Genomic DNA, 19,556 nt, shown 5'->3' with positions numbered 1-19,556 from the left:
AAATCATACCATGGTACAGTTTAGTAAAATATATAGACTCAGATCAGGGCACGCATTTCACCTCGAGAATTATCAGACAATTAGCGGAGGCTTTAGGAATCCGCTGGGAATATCACACCCCATGGCATCCCCAGAGTTCAGGGCAGGTAGAAAGAATGAATCAGACGTTGAAATCCCAACTATCCAAGTTAATTTGAGAAACTAAAATGTCTTGGATAAAGTGCCTCCTTTGGCTTTATTAAACATCAAGACACTGCCTCATTCAGAAATGGATCTATCACCCTTTGAAATGTTATACGGATGCCCTGTGAACTTGGAATGCCTATAGGACACCTGAGAGTAGAAGATGGTCAGATATGACCTTACCTGATAACCATAGGTAAAAACCTACCGGAACTAAGGAAGCAGGGAATTTTAATGCACAAACTCCCCTGGGGTTTGTGGTACACCAAATTCAACCCAGGGATAAAGTACTCATAAAAACTTGGAGAGACGTTCCCCTCTCCCCACACTGGGAAGGGCCATTTCTGGTTCTTCTAACCACAGATACAGCAGTGCAAACAGCAGAAAAAGGCTGGACCCACGCTTCATGGGTAAAGAAGGTCAAACCGCCAGAAGAGCCTGAGTGGAAAATTATGTCTCCACCCAGGGACCTGACATTAACTCTGTGTTGACCAAGTAAATGACCAAGAACAACCAAATAAGACGTGCAGAGCCAGACTGTAATTGTTACCCATTCATTCATTTCAGATGCAAATATTGTAACAAGATTCGGGTGGTACATTGCAGAAGGGGGGCGTGGCCAAAGGGTCTATGCGATAAGTGCTTGGATGGGGAAGTGCACCTGACTAACCGAATCTTAACACTCCTCACAGATTTGGGGGTGATCGAGACGGACTCACTAGTGTAGTTTCGGCTATTTCAAAATGGGGTAAGGGGAAAACTGAGATCCAGAGCAAAAATCGTAGAAATTGAGTGCCGGAGACTAAATAAGGTACCTTGCAGCGCCATAACAGTCAAATTATCCAGGTGGAGTACTTTTAAAAGGAGATACGTGGCTTGAGCCAGGTACGATACCGATGAAGAATATTCCTGCTGCCAACAAGATAGCTTTCCCCGCTGCTGGAGGTATCCCAGTGAGCGTAGGCAGAGGCAGAGGAATGAAACTGGGGAAGGTCATGATGAGCCTGAGTCTAGTCATGTGCCTCAGGATTAATGCACACCCACCTGGCTTGGAAGAACCAATCTCCAGTAAAAAGTGTAGACCATGCATGCAGATCATCCTGGACAGACGGGGCAAAGAAGGAGGCTTTGATCCACCCAGCCTTGGAAGACTGCAGTGAAAATGGAAGGGGCAGGTACTGTCTCTTCAATGGCACCAGATATGGGATATACAAAGTAAATGGAAAGGAGATTTGTCACTCAAAAGAGGCAGAATCTCAGGTTGGAGAGTCAGAGCACACCCGGCACAAAAGAGAGGGTGACAGAAGCACCTATCCCTATTTGTAACAGATGCAATCAGACTGTATGGACTGGGGGTAGGATGGAATCCATATTTGTCAAGTATTTCCAGGTGAACAAACTGTGTTATGATAATAACTTACTGTAAATGTGTATAATGGGTGGAAAGACCTACTGGGTGGTAAAGAATTTGAAATACAGAAATATGGAAATAAGTTGCCACTAAGAAAAGAACCAGTTATCACTGACCTTCTCGAAGATCATGACGACCGAACATGTCTACAGTATGACATGACCTGTTGTTTTTCCCAGAACAAAGAGGGATTGGACCCAGAAAGTAAAATACAACAAGTGGCCCAAGAGTTAATAAGACAGGAGGTTGAGATGAGGAAAAGGAGGCTGGAGCAGGAGAGGCTGAGGACTCTTAGTGAACAATATGGCCAATTGGAAAAACAATACAACTATCTAGGATTACCTGCCTCAGATAAAAATCTTTTTATAGATTTCATGCAGGAAATTGTGACAGAATTAAAATTGTCTAATTGTTGGATTTGTGGAAGACTGAAATTGACAAAGAAGTGGCCTTGGAAAGGTGAGAGTTTAGATCCAGAGCAGCTTATTAAATGGGATAACACTAAAATCTCAGGACTAATACAACGACCGGAGGGTTGGATTTTGGACCAATAGGTAATTGGAACAATCTGTATTAGCCGGGAAGGGAGGGAATGTACCAAGGTCGTCAGATATACCCCTTGTATCTCCACTTTAGTGGTAAATTCAAATGCAAAAAGTAAAATCTGGCAACCAGAGCCCCTGGCGGGGTACTGGAGCCAGGAAAAGGAAAACAGTTGTGAGTGAGGCAATAAAATTGGACTATGCTGGAATAAAGCTTCTGGAGCTAACCTTTACCAATCTCTGGAAGGATTGAAAGGTTACTGGAATGAACCAGGGAATACTACCTGCAAATAGAAGGCTCCTAATAGTTTGTATTAGATCTGTGGGAAGAAAGCTTATAGTGAATTGCATCAAAAATTGAAAGGTTCCTGTACTGTAAGTATAATTAGGCCTATGTTCTTTACTTCACCTCAGTCAGAAAGCAGCTTGCTAGGAGCACCTTTGTATGAAACTCTAAACAGACAAAAGAGGGAAGTAAAGAAGTTTCCTATTTTTGAGGGAAGCCAAACATGGGGAGGGGAAGAGTGGCCCACAGAACAAATTATAGAATACTATGGACCAGCAGCCTGGACCCAAGATGGGAGTTGGGGTTGTAGAACCCCAATATACCTGCTAAATCAGCCAATAAGACTCCAAGCAGTAGTAGAAATTATTTCAAAGCACACTTCAGACACCTTGGAGTTACTATCTAAACAGCATTCCCAAATGAGAGCATTTGTGTACCAAAACAGGATAGCCCTAGATAATTTGTTAGCAGAGGAAGGGGGAGTCTGCAGAAAATTTAATGAGTCAGAATGTTGCATTGAAATAGACGACTACAGAGAAACCAGCAGGAGTTTGGCAGCAAAAATAAAGAGGATCGCTCATGTCCTGGTCCAAAAATGGAATTCCATGTTGAATACATCTTGGTGAGATAATCTGTTTGATGGTGCATGGTGGAAGAAACTAATATTCTTCATCCTCTGTTCAAGAGCAGAAATCATATTCTTACCCTGCCTGATACCATGTTTTATCAGACTAATATCAGTTATGCAGGGAATGCAAATAGCAGCCATGCTAAGGGACCCCGAATGTGCCACAGGGAGAACTAATCCAATCTCTAAAATAATGAAATTAGAAGAAGGAGATCCACACAAGTGGGCAGCAGACACTTTGGCCAAATTTGAAAAACAAGTAAAAGAATATGAGATTGAATATAAAATGTATCAAGAGGTACCCAGGGAAGAATGGGAAAATGCAAATGAGACTGAATAAATGTTTACTTTTTTTTTTTTTGGAGCACCAAAAGTAGACAAAGTTACTCACACAGAGAAAAAAAAGAGAAAAAGGGCTAAAAATAAATATGTGTAAATATTTTTAGAAAATAGCACAAATTAATGAATTAATAAAAGGAGAGGGGACTGTTATGTAATTCATGCTGGAAATAGAAGTTTATTAATGTAATATAAGATAAAGCTTTAAGATTATACCAGCCAAGGGGAGAGGGTGATTGCCACACAGGACAGCTCACAGACAAGGAGGAGGTGCATCATTAACATATGAAGAAAACCTAGCCTGTACAGATGATGGGCACTCCCGATGGCATGAACGAGAAAATGCCCAGTGATATGGCCCATGTAGATGTCCACCTCAGATAGACAGGACCATCAAGGACATATATCTGAATGAAGGATTCCGGGAACTGGAGACAGATACACACCAATTCCCAGACGAGGCTTTGTCCAGCACAGGACAGAGAATAGACACAACATGAATATGAAGGACTCCAGGAGGGGACAAATGGACTGTGCGGAGGGCAAGAAAAAGAGTATAAAACCCGAAGTCTGCCAGGCCTCACTGGTGAACAGGGGGATCCGGTGCGATAGAGGCCAGATCATAGTTCACCTGCTACGATCCTGGGGTCAGCACTACTTTTTGATTGTTGGCAGTTGGGACTGTATATCAGTCATGAATAAATTTATTTTTTATTTTTTATTTAATTGGCTGGGTCAATTTTTACCTATAACATTGGTACCAAAAAAAATGGATATATTTTATTTAATAGTAACAGGGAAAGAGAAAGAAAGATAAAGAGAGAAAAAAAAAGGAAAAGGAAAATAAAAAATAAAAATAAAAATAAATAAAAATAAAAGGAGAGCGGAAGAAGAAAAGAAAAAATGAAAAAGAGGTGTGCATGGGGGGTTGGGAAACAAGGAGAGAGTGACATGGGTTTAGGTGGAAGCATATCACCCTCCCGGGGGTCCCAAAGATGTCTCATTGCTCCCCTCCATCTGGTTTTCTTGGTGGTGAGAGTCCCCTGCAGCACACTACAGTGAAAATTCTGTGAATTAATACACATTTGGGCCAGATGACAACATCCAGGTGCTTCCTTTGGGGAGGCCAATTTTGATACTGTCCCTTGCAGCTCTGTGGATCTGTTGCATCATTTGCAGTGCTCTGGTGCAGAGTCAGGGGACACCTCTGGGGGACTGGCCTTTGATGGGCCATGGCACCCCCTCTGCTGTCCTTCAGCTGGATGTGGCTTTTCCAGGGGTGAAGGGGCCTCACAGCTGAGCTGGTCTGCAGAGCAGAGGATGGGTGTTAACAGCATCGGACCAGCGGCTTTTTCACCACACACCCAAAAACATGTCCTTTCCCCACCCTGTGGTGTAAGGGTCTGTTCAACCCTGGCAGCTGATAGCCCTGAGGCTATGGTCTCCACCCCAAAGGTGCTAAGCTTGATCCCTCTGTGAAAGTATTCTTTTCCCACAACCTGAGTCACCTAATTTCAGTCAGCAAGCAGTTCAGGGCCTCACTCAGAGGGCCTATTTAGGGTGTAGTGGTTTCTCTGCATCTTTTGTAATACAGTTTTGCTATAATAGGCAAAAAATCTTCCTGAAGATATTTAAGCCATAAATTATAACATTCAGTCTCTGCCACTGTTTACTGGATGAATTGCTCTGTTTCTGGTTTATCACAGCTGCACAATACTCCTTCAAAGTATGCTCACTCCTTGCTACAAACTTGAGTCCACACCAAACAACATTGAACTGACAGGTCTTTCATAGCATGAAAGAGGATAAAAATACATGAAGATATTAGATAAAACTCAGCTTTATTTTTTTTCTACAAAATTGCATGAAAACTGTGATATAAATCTATGACCAGCAAAGGACCTGGTATGAAATTGTGTCAATAATTTTGTTCATTATCTGTTATGTGCAGTAGTCTGTGGTTATGTACTGTTTTTTGTAACATGGTGTTCTCAGGGAAATTAATTATGCCATGATTTTCGTGTGCTGAACCTAGATTATTGGCTTGACTCTTGTTCTTTGTTTAACAAGTACTGCAGATGTACTTGTATTCAGAAACTCTTTGCAAGTAGATCTTGCAAACTGAACTCACGAATAGGACAGTAAACTCTTAATTGCTTTTCTCAATGAAATACAATAAGGAGGATTAATTTTTCTATTCTTCTAAAACAAAAGAAATAAAAAATCCTTGCAAACAAAGACTTGTTATCCCAGTTACTATTTTATTTAAGAGAGTTCTTGTTTAATGAAAGGATTCTTTGTTCATTGTCTTCTTTTTCCATATGCTATTGTAAAAATTTGTGTTTAAATACTGGTCTGACAGATCTCTTTGTACTGTGCAGTATTTGTCATTCCAGAATCCTTAAGAACCACAAAACAATAGGGAAGATTAATTTATTGATCTACAGATGAAAAATTAATAGTGTTTTCTATGCATTTTTTTTTTCAAATACTGACATATGTTATATGAAGATGTGTTGGACATCAGAAAGAAATTTTATTAATTTTTATTAATTCCCTTTTTATTAATTTACAAAATTTTATAAAGCTGTCCAAAACAAACAAAATACTGAGAAAACGAGATTTATTAACCTAAATTACTAGCATTATACACAGGTGTAGTATTGCTGAACTTGTTATGCTCTGGTAGACATTTAGAGGTAATCAACATTCCTGTGGAAAGCTTGAGTAAAAAATGCCTTAGGAATTAAAGCCAGATATATAATGGACTGTGTTGGTAGGGACTTCATTTCATAGAGCAGATCTCTGTACATTGAACAGTAAAGATAAAACGTATTTCCTGACTGTTTGCTATTGTAATTACGCTATCAGCTAGTGTTAGAGAACACACCATGGCTAATTGCCCAAAATTTAATGCATAATAGGCAGTAAATTAATTACTTATCTAGTGTTTCAATCACAAGGGAAGCAGTGTTCTTCAGGCTACATTTCTGACATGCTTGACCTTGTGATTGTAATAACACTTTGGGCCATGTTGCTGCGCGTATCAGGAAAGGCCCACAAGATGATAGATCATCTTGATATCTTCCTTCTTTGATTAAAAAATAAACATTATTTAAGGCGGGAAGCTGAGAGAGAAATAAATTGGCAGTCTTGTGAGTTTTCCTAGCATTAAATTTGTGAAAACTTCAGATTGTCTCTCCTAAAAAAATCAGCTGCAATTTGTAGTATCACATAGAATTCACATATGCACACCGGCAAACATAAAAGTGTTTTAGATCTTGTCCTGACAAATTAATTCAATGACAGTGTCTGATATTTCTATTTTTGGTATTTAATAATGCTTATAATTACAGTTTTAATAACAGGAAGATGGAATGTACTTTACCTTGTTTGTAGCCCAGTTTTTCCAAGCAGTTCCACCTTTTCAATCGAGTTTGTCTCATGCTAAGACAGTATGAAAAAAATAATCAGTTCAGAAGGGAGAAAATGGAAAGGACACTTAGCAAAGTCTCTCTTTTTTTTCTGTACTGTCAATGTTTTGGAAGTTTGAAGGTTTTATTTTGATAGGGCTTTTTTCACTGAGGAGTACGTAAGTCCATCCTCTCTTGTTACTACTTTAATCTTTACCTCTGATTACCTTTGAAAAACAGAGTCATGTCTCAACTAAGAGATGACTTGAAATTGGAGGTAGCATCAGAGGGTGAACAGTAACCTGAATAAAACTCCGTTTAATTCTATTATCTCTATTAATAAAAACCTGAAAGAAGCAAGGGTACATAAAAGTTCAGCAACCCAATGAACTTTTACAAATAGGTAACATTTTGACTATATTCTGCACCAAAATATTGAACTTCAACAGAATAAAGGAATTTACTTTTCAGAGTGTAATATGCAAGTAGCAGATTTTTAAAATCTAAAGAGTTGCCAGATATATGCCATTCTAATAATAATTGTCTTTATTAGAACATGACTGCAGCTTTTTATGTGTCCTAGACTTTTCTTCATGAAGAAATGAATTGCAGTGCTTCAATTATCCCCATTACCCCCGCCAAATGGGGAATTAGTTGAAATACATTGACAGGTACACTATCTAATACACTTTCTTTTATCAGAGCACTGGAAGGCCTTTTTGAAGTGACCACTTCTTGGAGCTTGGAAGAAATGTTTTCTCAGGAATAACTGAGTTGTTCTCAGGAGCACACTGTACTCTGTCTGTCCTGGGCTTTGACGTTGGATGTTACACACCTAAAATCCTACAATGTGAAGCAGGTAAAGTTACCAGCAAGGGACAGATATTTTTTCTCTATATCAGTCATGTAGATTCCTCTCAGCTGATTTATTTCTTTCTAAGATACATATTGGCCACTCTTGCTCCCAACTTTTATTCCCTCTTGTCTTGGTTTGAAAGACAGGTGTCTGCTAAGGAAGGCAGGAGCCTCCCTTGGAATGGAGAATGTGAACCCCCTCCCTCCAATTGATTATACTTTTGAAATTAAGGGGCTCTCAGGCAAAGAAAAAGATATGAGAATAGGAATAACAGTTCTTTACTAGTGTGGATAATAAAGCAAACAAATAACAATGACTACAGCATTAGAAACAAATAGAACCAGAACCCCAGTCCCAGCCTTCTCAGCTGCGGCACTTTCCCCTTGGTGCAGTTCCGGTCATGGCCGGCAGGGGCACTGGTGGCTCCCGCTGGGCAGGGCAGGTGCGGTGATTCCCCCGGGGCTGCAGGGGGCGCTGTGGTGCGAGCTCAGGGAGCGCGCTGTCATGACGGCTCGGCTGAGATGGGAAGGGATGGAGGAGAGGCTTTGCTTCACAAACCCTGTGGCAGTCGATCCTGGTGACCCAGCAGGACTCTGAGGAGTACCAGGCTGGAACTGCAGGAATGAGCAGAAATCCTGGGGCAGTGGATGAGATGTATCAGAAGCTTTGCTGGGGTAGCTGAAAACTGAAGCAGGGGATGCGGGGCCCAGCAGCAGAAGGAAGGCAGCTCCTGGCTGGGTTATGGCAGTGGCAGAGAATTTCTTTCCCCAGGCTTTGTGTTCAACTGTTCTCCCCCAAAGCCCAGAGAGAATGAGTGAGAGCTCCGCAACTGCCCCAGCCCCCATCCTTTTACCTGCTTCTATTCTTGGGGGGTCTCTGTCCTCTGAGAGAAACTCCCAAAAACCAGAGGAGTTCCCCCTCCTCACCTCTTAAGCACCCAGCCATCAGTGCTTTTTAGCAATTCCACAAGTAACAAGGAAAGAAAAGGAAAGAAACCCCAGACCCTGACACCTCTCTGTAGAAGGAACCACGCACAGTGGTTTAGTCTGGGGTTAAATTTTCTCCTACCAGCTTTATAGGTTATAAGGTTAAGCAAGCATAACACAAGGCCTTCAGCAACTGATATAGGACATGCTGGTTGTGAGCCATTTTCTCCTGGTAAAACAATATAAGGCAATTTTCAAAACAAGGTAACATAAATAATAATGTACTCATTTTAACAGATATATATGCAGAATCACTACCAACTGCTGGTGTATATATATTATATATATATATATACATATATATACACAGACGCATGCTGACTAGTATTAATTCTAGAAAAACAGGTTTCATTCAATTTCTTGGTGTCAGTACTGGTAGAGTATTTCAGTGTAAACATTACACTCCAATATAGATACTGGTTTGTATAAGAACTGGTGTTTGATTGAAATCTTATCTGTTTTCCTTACCTACTGAGATGACAAGACAAAAATTTCATAAGCACAGATTGAGGAGAACTAAATTCATTATTAATACACTGCCAGCAATTTGCATAGTCATTGTTTTTCCATAGTCTCATTGTGATCATAGAGAAAGAAAAAACAATCCAAGAACACGCCATCCCTAAATAAGAATTTGCAAATATAACAACATATGGGTCTAGGCTGAACTTTAAGACCAAACTATTTTGCCACTCACATTAAGTCTTTTTTTAATTTTCAGTTTTAATGGATTGATTCTCCAGCCACTGCCTGTCAACATTTTGTCCCTCAAGATCTGCTGTTTTGAGACAGAGAGCAGGCTGAACAGTACAATCACACAAAGGCTTCATTTCGAAAAGTTTCTGCTGTTCACTCATGTATATGACAACAATCCCACACAAGAATTTTGGGATTAATTTCATTGGACATAGAAGTTGGAGACATTCACTTGCTAAAAACCCAATTAATTAAATATTCTAATGTTTTTAACTCAAAAAGACAAATAAAATTACCAACATTCATAAGTAGTAAGATAAGCCTAATTAAATACTGAAACCAAAGAATAAATGTACAGATTTTTTTCTTACGCACCCTTCCACCTTGATAATTCTTTTTTGATTCTCTCTTTAGCATTGCTTTATGCATATGATACATACAATATATAAGTTGATGTTGAGTAACTACTAAATTAGTGATTTTTAAAAATGATGAAACTTCTAACAGGAATACTATTTTCAGAAGCATTTGTCATGGTATTTGAGTCCTAAACATAAAAAATGTTTAGAATTTTTTGTTTTTTCATTAACTAAGCACAGAGACCTGGAGTGCTATTTTTAAAGCAACATGAAGGAAAAACTTTCTGCAACTCTATGAATTATTTCAACAGACCCAGAAAACAGAGGGGATATGAAGAAGTGATTGAATGATTTCATTAAGAAGCTTTCCAGTTTTGTGACAGATTGGTTAAACAACATAAAAAGATGCATTACTGAAAGAGTAGGATTAATCTGGATTGGGATATATCTAATAGCAACAAAATAAAAAGTTGCTTATTGTTTGTCCTACATAGTCGTGGAATCCGCTTCTCTATCGTGTCCCACATGTCCCATAAGCAATGAGAAGTTACATTTTAGGTAACAGATACCTGAGATCCATTACTCTTCCTTGTAAGTCAGTAATCCACTCTGTGGGATGTCTACAAAGGCTGTTACCTTGCAGTGAAATTTTCCTCTCTCTTCGACTTCCAACCTCTAGAATCCACACCTAAAATATAATTATAAAAACAGAAACTAGAATTTGCCATGATCTGCTCTTCAACATAAACTAAGGGCATAGAAACACACAAGATACTTACTTCCTTGCCTCTGTTGCCCACAGGTGACTGACAGAAAATGTTCTAAGCTTGCTTTCCTGGGGCAAGTCAAGACACACTTACCATATGAGTCAGTATGGCTGGAATCAACTTCCAAAGACCTTGATTTTTTTCTGATGTTTTTCAGCTTCAGTATTTCTGTGGGTGTGCCTAAGGCACAGTGCACAGTATCAAGTCAGGGCTGACACAGCTAAATACAAGGACTACTATCTAGAGCTAAAAGAACTACCATACCTAGAAAAATACACTGCCAGTGTCCAGTGCTAAATCAAGCCCTGGGGATAGTTTAGCTTCAACATGACAGCATTGCACCTAAAGGTATCTGTCCCAATTCTGGCATTCAGTGTCAGCTCTGCATGGCTTCTGGTGTGTAATCAACTCAGTCAGTACCAGGCCACCCCTTATACTGTATAATACCTATTATATAGTATATATATATATATATATATATATATAACATACTGCATTTTCCTGTTTAACTGGAGAATGCGATACATTTAAATGGAGAATACAGTAATCATTAGCTGTGATAAATAATGAGCAATACTTCTGCATCAAAATTCATGCTGGTTGTTTTTGAAGATAAGGCTCTTTTTAGATTCTGAGATGATGTTGGGTATCAGAAGCAATTTATTCTGTGACTTTGACACGTTTCTGTCATTTCTTTCCTATTGGCTGTCTGCACTGGAAGGTTTACACAAAAATAATCTAATTGGATAACCTCATGTTTTATTCTATTCTAGACCAATCAAAGTGCATTCATGCTAATATTAACCTCACCAAATTACAAGGTAAGCAATTTTTCTTCTACTCCTGACATTACAAAAGTCAGCCTTTCTGCATTTGCAAAAAGCTCTATGACATACTGACACTTCATATGTGCAACAGAAAGGCAGCTAGACCACGACTTCTAGTTTGTCCTTCACATTAAAAGGGTGAATGAACAGTTCTGTCTTTGTTCAGCCAACACAGTAATTTAATTTCTCTGGTAACAGTTACACTTCTATGTCTCCAGTTCCTTTGATGACAGCACAAGTGCAAATGACATAGGAGAGCAACAATAAACTTCTAAAGAGAACATTAGTTCATTCCAAATAGGAATGATTTACCCTACACACACATTTGTCCTTCATTTTGGAGAAAAGAAGAGGGGAGGGAAGAAAGGAGTTAGGATCACAGCATCAACATTAATGTTTGCCACTGAAGAAACTAATTGAACAGTTTATCACACATACCTGTCCCTGTCAAGCGCTCACTTTTATAAGGTCTCTGCTAAAGATGGAAAAATGAACTGTTCTAATTATTAATTATAATTTTGTTTCTATTAGACGTTGTGGCAAGCTCAATGTTTTCTACGTACCTGCAAAACCAAGAAAAAAAGATTCTCAAATTTGATTTGTTTGCTTTTATTTTCACGTGTTTAAGAAAATTTAAATAAGCCTTTTATTGCAGACTGAACATCGAACACCAAATTTCTTCTGCCTTCATGGCATGTTAAATTGTGTTGCCAAAAAGAGCATCACTTTATATCAGAATCACTCATTGATTTTCAAAATCCATTTCATCATTACACTACAGAATAAATATACCAAGGAACAAAACCAATCTGACATAAAAGTTGGAATACAAAACAAATTAACTAGACAAAGAGCAATTACAGTTGTTTTGCTAATGCCAAATTTTAATACAAATCTGACATCAGCAGTCATATTCAAATTAGTTTACCTACACAAGTGTTGCAGTATGTAATTCCCTAAATAGATTTATCTCTGCATGGGCAAAATCTATGATAAGCACAAAATCTCTTAAATGTTACACTGAGTTACAATATTTAAAACCTGGACTGGAAATTTTGGCATTGAATGTCTCAATTATATTTTTCTTTTACTGTTTTTCATATATTATGAATACCTGGGCAATACTAATAATATTGACTACCAAATTATCACATAAGCAAGTTTTCCACTAGCTTGTTTTAGAGAAATTTTTCAGTTCTGTTACTTTTTTGCTCTCCATGGAACAAACTCAAGAACATATGAAGCATGCATTTTTAAAAGAAGTGTTCCTTGGTTTATTGCCTATAAAGGCTGAAGGAGGAAAAAAGCCACAGGCAAGGGCATTAGAAAAATGAAATAGCCCAGGACTGCTGCTGCTGCTACTGCTATACAAACTGCATCTCTAACTAGAAGTCTTCATCTTGAATATTAAGAAAAATGATGGGCACTTTGAGCATCAGAAGTGATGAGCACTTTGGAGCAAGGATGTGTCTATAAACCTTAATGCAAACAATGAATAAAAACTGGTTCTTCATGAAGAGTGGGAATTTAAGGGAAGAAAAATAAGCAAAATCCCAGAAAGACCATCTGAAAGCTTTCTACCTTCCAGGAACACTTTTCTTTCTTTGCTTAGAATTCAAATGTTTTCCCCTTTATAGGGCTAGAACCTCATAAATTATGTTTTCTCCTTGTGTTATAAAGAAAAAAAAAAACAAAACAGGAGTTAGATTTATGCACTAGGCTTAGTTTGACTAAAATTTCTCTACATCTTCAGTACTTCATAATCAGAGTGAGTTTCAAGCAAGTGCAAAAATCCTGCAGAAGTCTTGATTTTAGGCATAAGAAATGTCTAAAAAAGCATATTTTATTATAACTTTCATTAGGAATCCCATGTTTTTTATTTGGGAAATGTTGACTCATCCCTTCAACTACTTTACGTTAGGGCAACATTTATATATGTTTTATAGACAGTATTAAACATCTGTTTGTACACTCCTCCTTCCACAAAATATTTTCAGATTACATGTCTATTAGAATCAGCTCTTCTGCTCAGGAGATTATTACCTCTTGTGGTCCTATTTTGTGAGGAGTTTTTAACCTTTCTCTTCTTTACTTTTGCCTTCATCTAGGTATCACAAGGACATACTGGATGCTGAAAGTCCATTCCCACAGAGCTGCAACATTGTGTAATAAATACTTTGTTGGTAAAATATATATTAGAGACCAAAAACATAGCAACCAGGAAAATGTAGTTTTTCAGGCATTTATGTGTCTCTAGCTCTTAAACCATTAGATACTGAGTGTGTCATACAGATGGCACATTCAGTCCCTGTGGAGTGATGTTGCTGTCAGAAACACTGCACCAGATGTACAACTAAGGAACACCAGCACTCATGGCTGGAATGAAAATTCTGGGAGGCAGAGAGAAGTAGGAACACACACCAATGTATCAAACTTAATGGTTATTGTGACAGTCATTCCATAATTATGGCAAACAAATTTAGTGAAAATGAGTCTCTGCCTCTAAAATCATAAAAATAAATTCATCAAATGTGTGAAAGTCTATGCAAAAACCAAAGATGGCTTACCAGTTCAGGTTTTTTCTGTGCCAATTGATCTGCCCTTTGCTTAATTAAGCACTGCACTACAGAAGCTTAATGCTTGGAAAATTTAACATTTAGATTATTTTCTTAAATTTCCAATAATTCATCTATAAATACAGTTTCAGTGCACCATAACAACAACTGATTCATTTTCCATCAGTATAATTTCTATTTCTTGCTGAAAAAGCTTGGTAGCCATGAGTACATGAAAATTCTGTTATTCACCAGTTAAATAAGTTTGTTGTGCAACTTTCACAGAGAATTTTACAAAATTGGTATTATCTGTGCATTTTCAAGCACTATTTCTCTGCATGGACTACTCCAGTTTATTTATTTACAGTATATCTTTCTTGATGTACTTTCTTCTTCCTGACTTTTATAACACTGAGAAAAATATTAGAATATTAATTCACAGACTTCTTTATTTGGTATGTTTAGATAGATTAAATTCTGTGCCAAGACAATACTTTTATTTGCAAATCTTCTGTATTTTCTCTTTATTTTCTCCTTTTTTTCCTGTCTTCCAAGTTGCATTTGGTGGAATCTCAACTGTAACACCTAAAAAAAGGAGTTTATTTGTACTGAAATCACTGCACTAAGGGATATTTGTGACTTCTCTGACATGAATCCTTAGTGTACTAATTCTCCTGGAGGATTTTTTCTATAATTTAAAGGCCACAGACTATATCAAATCAAGATATACCAATCAAATGAGTGCTCTCTGGAAAAGGATAACAAAGGCAAAATAAATAATAAATAAATTACATAAGGATGAGAAAGTATGGGAAATAATATGTTAATATACATTGTATGTATGTATGCACTGTATACAACATTGAGTTTATTTTATTTTAGGAGTATTATTTCAGCATTTCTACACATTTTGGTATAGTATGGGAACACGCTTCATTGGAGTGTGGAAGTACCTGACCTAAATATCAAATCTAATTAACAGAACATTTTTGTAAGGCAAAAGTGGTCTTTCTCTAACCTGTAAAATCTGGTTTGAAAAGCAGCAACCTAATGAGAACTAGCATTAGTTTTAAATGTAAAAAGTCTAAACAGTCATGATTATGGAATAGAGCTACATCCCCCAATCAGCTTCCTTTGCACTGTATAATCTGTACTGATACTGCATTGTAGAAAAATTTCCTGATTTATTGAAAACTTGTTAGCATTAAAATAATAAATCTCTGTATTTTAAAAACACTTCCCAGAAACATTTTTAATTATTAACAAGCTGTTCTTAAGTGACCTGGAACTAAACAGTTTTTGAAATTATTTTTCCATTGTAAACTCCTGATTTATGCCCCTGGTTTGGCTTATAAAAGCCTAAACTTTTTTTTCCATTTTTTTTTCACTTTCCTTTTTCCCCTTTACAACTGACTCCAAATCATAAATCTTGTATATGTCCAGCCAAGATTTTTAATAAAGTTTCACTATAATATTCTGAGAGTAGGCAACATATTAGTTTCAAGAAATGCTTTTCTGATTATTCTTGAACTTCTGGAGTAGAAATATTATTTCCAGGGTATCATTAATATTTATTGTTGAAATAGTTATTGTCCTTTTGTTTCTTTCTCTTAGGGAATTTTCTCCTATATGTCGCTAGGAGAAAATAAAGACTTGGTGCTTAAGAGTGATAGAAGAAGTTGCCATGCTCAGGGGAGGAGGGCACTTGGCTGCACTCCTGTTATCTGAGGGTTTCTCTCTGAGGGGCAGAGATGCCACGAGAACTGGACTGGGAAAAAAAAGGCTTCTGGGGCAGCTCCTGGGCAGTTGTCTTATGCTCTCAGCGTTTGGAGGGGAAGGAGGCTGTAGTTGCTGTGGAGAGAACTCGTCACCACTGTAGGATTCCATCTGCTGCTGCCTTTCTTCTACCATGAGTGGAGCTCTCCTCCTAAGAGCAGCCTTTGCTTTGGGACATTATTAAGACCCTACCTCACCAAACAAAGGATCCTTCATATTCTTCTCAGGTGCCTCAGGGGAGCCCTGGGATACCCCAGCCCTTTCCCCCTTCCAGGCAGCCTCTCCCTGCCATGTGTAGGGGCCAGGCTGCTGCTGCTGGTCTGCCCCATACCTCTGCCGCTGCCCCGGGGCTTTTTTGCTACACTATGACTCTTCATCCCCTGCCTGCCTCTCCTGGTTCCAGCTACAGCTGCAGAGTTTCTGATACGTCTCATCTACCACTTCGGGACTTTGCTCCTCCTGGCCATTCCAGCTTCCTGATTCTAAGGCTCCTGTTACAGCTCCTTTTGCTATCCAGAGGGGCACTGAGACTGACCGGCCCAGGGGGTTTGTGAAGCAAAGCCTCTCTTCCATCCCTTCTGCCTCAGCCGAGCCGCCATGACAGCGTGTTCTCCAAGCTTGTGCCACAGCGTCCCCTGCAGCCCCGGGGGAATCACTGCACCCGCCCTGCCCAGTGGGAACCACCAGAGCCCCTGCCGGCCATGACCGGAACTGCACCAAGGGGAAAGTGCTTAGAGAGCACAAAGAGACTTTATTGGGTTTTCTGGTTTATTCTTTATTTTGTTTGTTGTTGTTTGCTTGTCTTGTTCTACACATGCATACTAGTAAGAAATGTTACTTGCAAAGTTATATTAATTCACGGCAAGGGGGTGTCCTGTTCTCCATTCCAAGGGAGGTTCCCCCCTTCCTTGGCAGGCACCTGTCTTTCAAACCAAGATATTTATCTACTTCCTGTTTATGTTTGGACTTGGAGTTGTAAAAGACTAGATTTCTCCATACCTGCACCAGCTGCTGAACTGAGATGGTGTGCAAATAGCTAAAAAAAAAAAAAAAAAAAAAAAAAAAAAAAAAAAAAAAAAAAAAAAAAAAAAAAGAAAAAGGGACCTTTTAAATTACAGACAGAATTTAAGAAGTAAATATTGGCTCCAGCTTTATAAGAACATATTTTATATATCTGTTTAATAAGGGATTTTTCATCTGTAAATCCTCCTAAAAATATTTCTATTTGTTCAACAAAACAGTTCTATTTCAGGTCTGGAAATTTCATATTTTATTGTTAGTGTTACTGTTTAGTAACACTAAAATCAAATACACTTCATTAGTTGACTAACAAGTCAATGTGTCTCAGAGACTTGAAAGAATTACATCTGGAGTAGTCAACGTCATGAGTAGGAGTTGCCCAACCAGAATTCTAATCTATCATTTTTTCTACTTTTCCACAAGCTTTCTACTTCAAAACCTCAAAAGTCACAATTCAGCTATTTTCATAATTCTTGTAAGAAAAAGAGTTTGAGAAAGAGATTACTTCAAGGTAGGGAAGGTGTGGGCTGCCTATACCAAGATGTGTTTGACATCATACTTTGTGTTCTTCCTTCTTATGTTTCATTCTGGTCTAACTGTCAAAAACTCACTTCTAGCCTTCAGAGTGTTTAGTTTTGTCAACACTTATCGACTGTTGACTCTCCTTTCTTGAAACAAAATTCAACGAAAACTGAAACCCTGCCCCCAAAAAACCATGTATTTCTTCCATTCAGAATGTGTTTTATAAGGGGAGAGGGGACTGGTTTTGATGGGCTGATTTGCTTTAATTAATAAATAGTTATTTTACCTGTATAACAAAAAAGTAACAAAGCATCAACTTGCCCTTAAAGGAAGAAAGATAATTTTCTTCTTTTTTATGCTGCTGTATTTCAGTAGAGACACCTATAGGAAATTCTGTAGTTTAACAAAGATGTTGAATATGGATACTGGAGATTCAACAAAATTCAATTCAGAATTGTTTGACATTTAACAAGTGTCTCCCTGAAAATAAGACATATCTGCAATCTACAGCTGAACAGATCTTCCTAATTGAATCTCTTAATTAGCAAAACAGCACTCAGTTCCTATAATCTAGCATAACTAATATTTTACCAGCTAATCAAGCTGAGTTGTTTAAAATAGAGAACAACTGCAGAATCCAAATAGTCTTCTTTGCACATGGATTTCTGTGCAGATTTTTAATTTCTGCACTTTTCTTTCAAATTGAATTTGCATGCACTTTAGGAGCAAGAAATTTAAATTTTAGCATAGATCTTAAATGATCTGTGCAAATAATGATCATTTATCATAACAGACACTCCAAGCGAAGAAAAGACTCCATGTTATAGCATTTGCACTACAGATGGTAGGTAAAATTTATAATTTGTGTACTGGAGACCTTTCCTCTTGTTTGGGAAGAGTTCTGATCAGTATGATTACTGCATTTTCCCATTAATTTCAAGGGCTTTCAGGTCATTCAAATGTGCCATAAATAAAAGGATACTGCATTAGAAATATTGCCATATGTAAAAAAATTATATTATAATTAGAAACATTAGCAGCTGTAAAATAAATGTATATTATAGTACATAATAATGTAACTCTGTGTATTAAAATCATAGAAAAGTGACTGACGTATAACACACAAGCCCAATATAAAATGTACATAATTTATACAAACTTAATTTTATGATGAAAATATGATGAGTCTTTGAGGATGTAATTGTTTTATCACTCATGCAGTTCAAATCCCACTCTTCAAATTGACCCTTACCGTCCACTCTGGAAGACAGAGGCAAAAAATAATTTTGCTGACAATAAAAGTATCAGCCAGAAAAAAAGAACATTTGTGAATGTGCTTCACATTTTAATCCTACAGATAATAGGCCCACTTAAATAATATATTAAAAAATTGGAACGACAGTAGTTAAGAAACATGACCTTAGAAAAGAGAATATAATTTGTTGGGAGACATCAGGAATTTAACCAATAGGAAATCAAAGGAAGAAATGATGGTCATAGATGAAAATTATCTATTAAATTATCATTAAAAAGAAATGCTCTTATTTTCACAAAGAACACTTCTCCAGATTTTCTTAAGGGGTAAAAATCACCTTACTCTGCCATATTTCTGCACATTTATCATGCCACCTGACTGTAGTAGCTTTCCAAATCTTGTGACTTCATTAAGTTTCTCTGTTGGAAATGTCCCTGCCTTATGTTCTTTCCTGAATCATGCCTGAAAATTGTTTGAAAAAGTGTTTTTTTGTAAACCATATCAATGACTGCTAAAAGTGACCCAGTGCACAGGAACATGCTATGTCAACTGTTTAATTTAACAATACAGGTATAGCCAAATTCATGACAGTAATAGACTCATTTCTTATAATTTTCTTCAAATTAAAGCAACTAGAAGAAAAAAGCATACACGGTTCAAATCTTTTCAGTCAAAACCAGTTGCTAATAGCAAAAATCTGTAAAATTAATATGTCTGGAGGAAAAGTGGTCTGGAACTTTCTTGGCTTTATTTAATAGGCAAAGAAGAAAATTCTATTAATATTGTAAGCCAGAGAATCAAAGCCTCCTAGTCTCCATATGGTGTAACTGTACAAGGATTAATGGAGTTTTAGTCATCTCCAGCATTCCAGCTTGTCTGTCTCTTTGAGATATGCAACATAAATAAACCTAAAGGACATGCCAAATTGCATCGGCCAGATTATTGTCTCAAATGTTGATTACAATTCAGTAATGTTCACTAACAATTCAGTACTCCTAGTTAAGAGTCTTACTTTTATTTAACCAATCAGAGCCTTTTTTGCAGCAAAGAAAAAAAAAGAGAAAAATAGTTTTATAATCAACTAGGAATCTGTCAATAATTGCACATTTTATAATTGTTAAAGTTAGTGGTGAAG

At 37.6% G+C, this 19,556-nt stretch overlaps 1 long non-coding RNA gene across 7 annotated transcripts; it reads right to left on the bottom strand.

Annotated features, from left to right (window-relative positions):
- Positions 1-3,613: 3,613 nt before the first annotated feature.
- On the bottom strand, positions 3,614-16,263 carry LOC135290980 (uncharacterized). 7 transcript variants are annotated; one of them, XR_010353826.1, is made up of 6 exons: positions 16,160-16,263; positions 13,337-13,446; positions 11,732-11,856; positions 10,269-10,387; positions 6,778-6,836; positions 3,614-4,695 (listed from the first exon to the last, which is right to left on the bottom strand). It is a non-coding gene; the product is annotated as an uncharacterized LOC135290980 (long non-coding RNA). The 7 variants fall into 7 exon arrangements; XR_010353828.1 differs by having other exon boundaries at positions 11,732-11,787; XR_010353825.1 differs by having other exon boundaries at positions 11,732-11,768.
- Positions 16,264-19,556: the final 3,293 nt, after the last annotated feature.

The sequence above is a fragment of the Passer domesticus genome, chromosome Z, assembly GCF_036417665.1.
Source record: "Passer domesticus isolate bPasDom1 chromosome Z, bPasDom1.hap1, whole genome shotgun sequence".
Classification (NCBI taxonomy): Eukaryota; Metazoa; Chordata; class Aves; order Passeriformes; family Passeridae; genus Passer; species Passer domesticus.
Note: the sequence above shows the minus strand (reverse complement) of the source record. Positions and strands in the feature narration are given on the sequence as shown.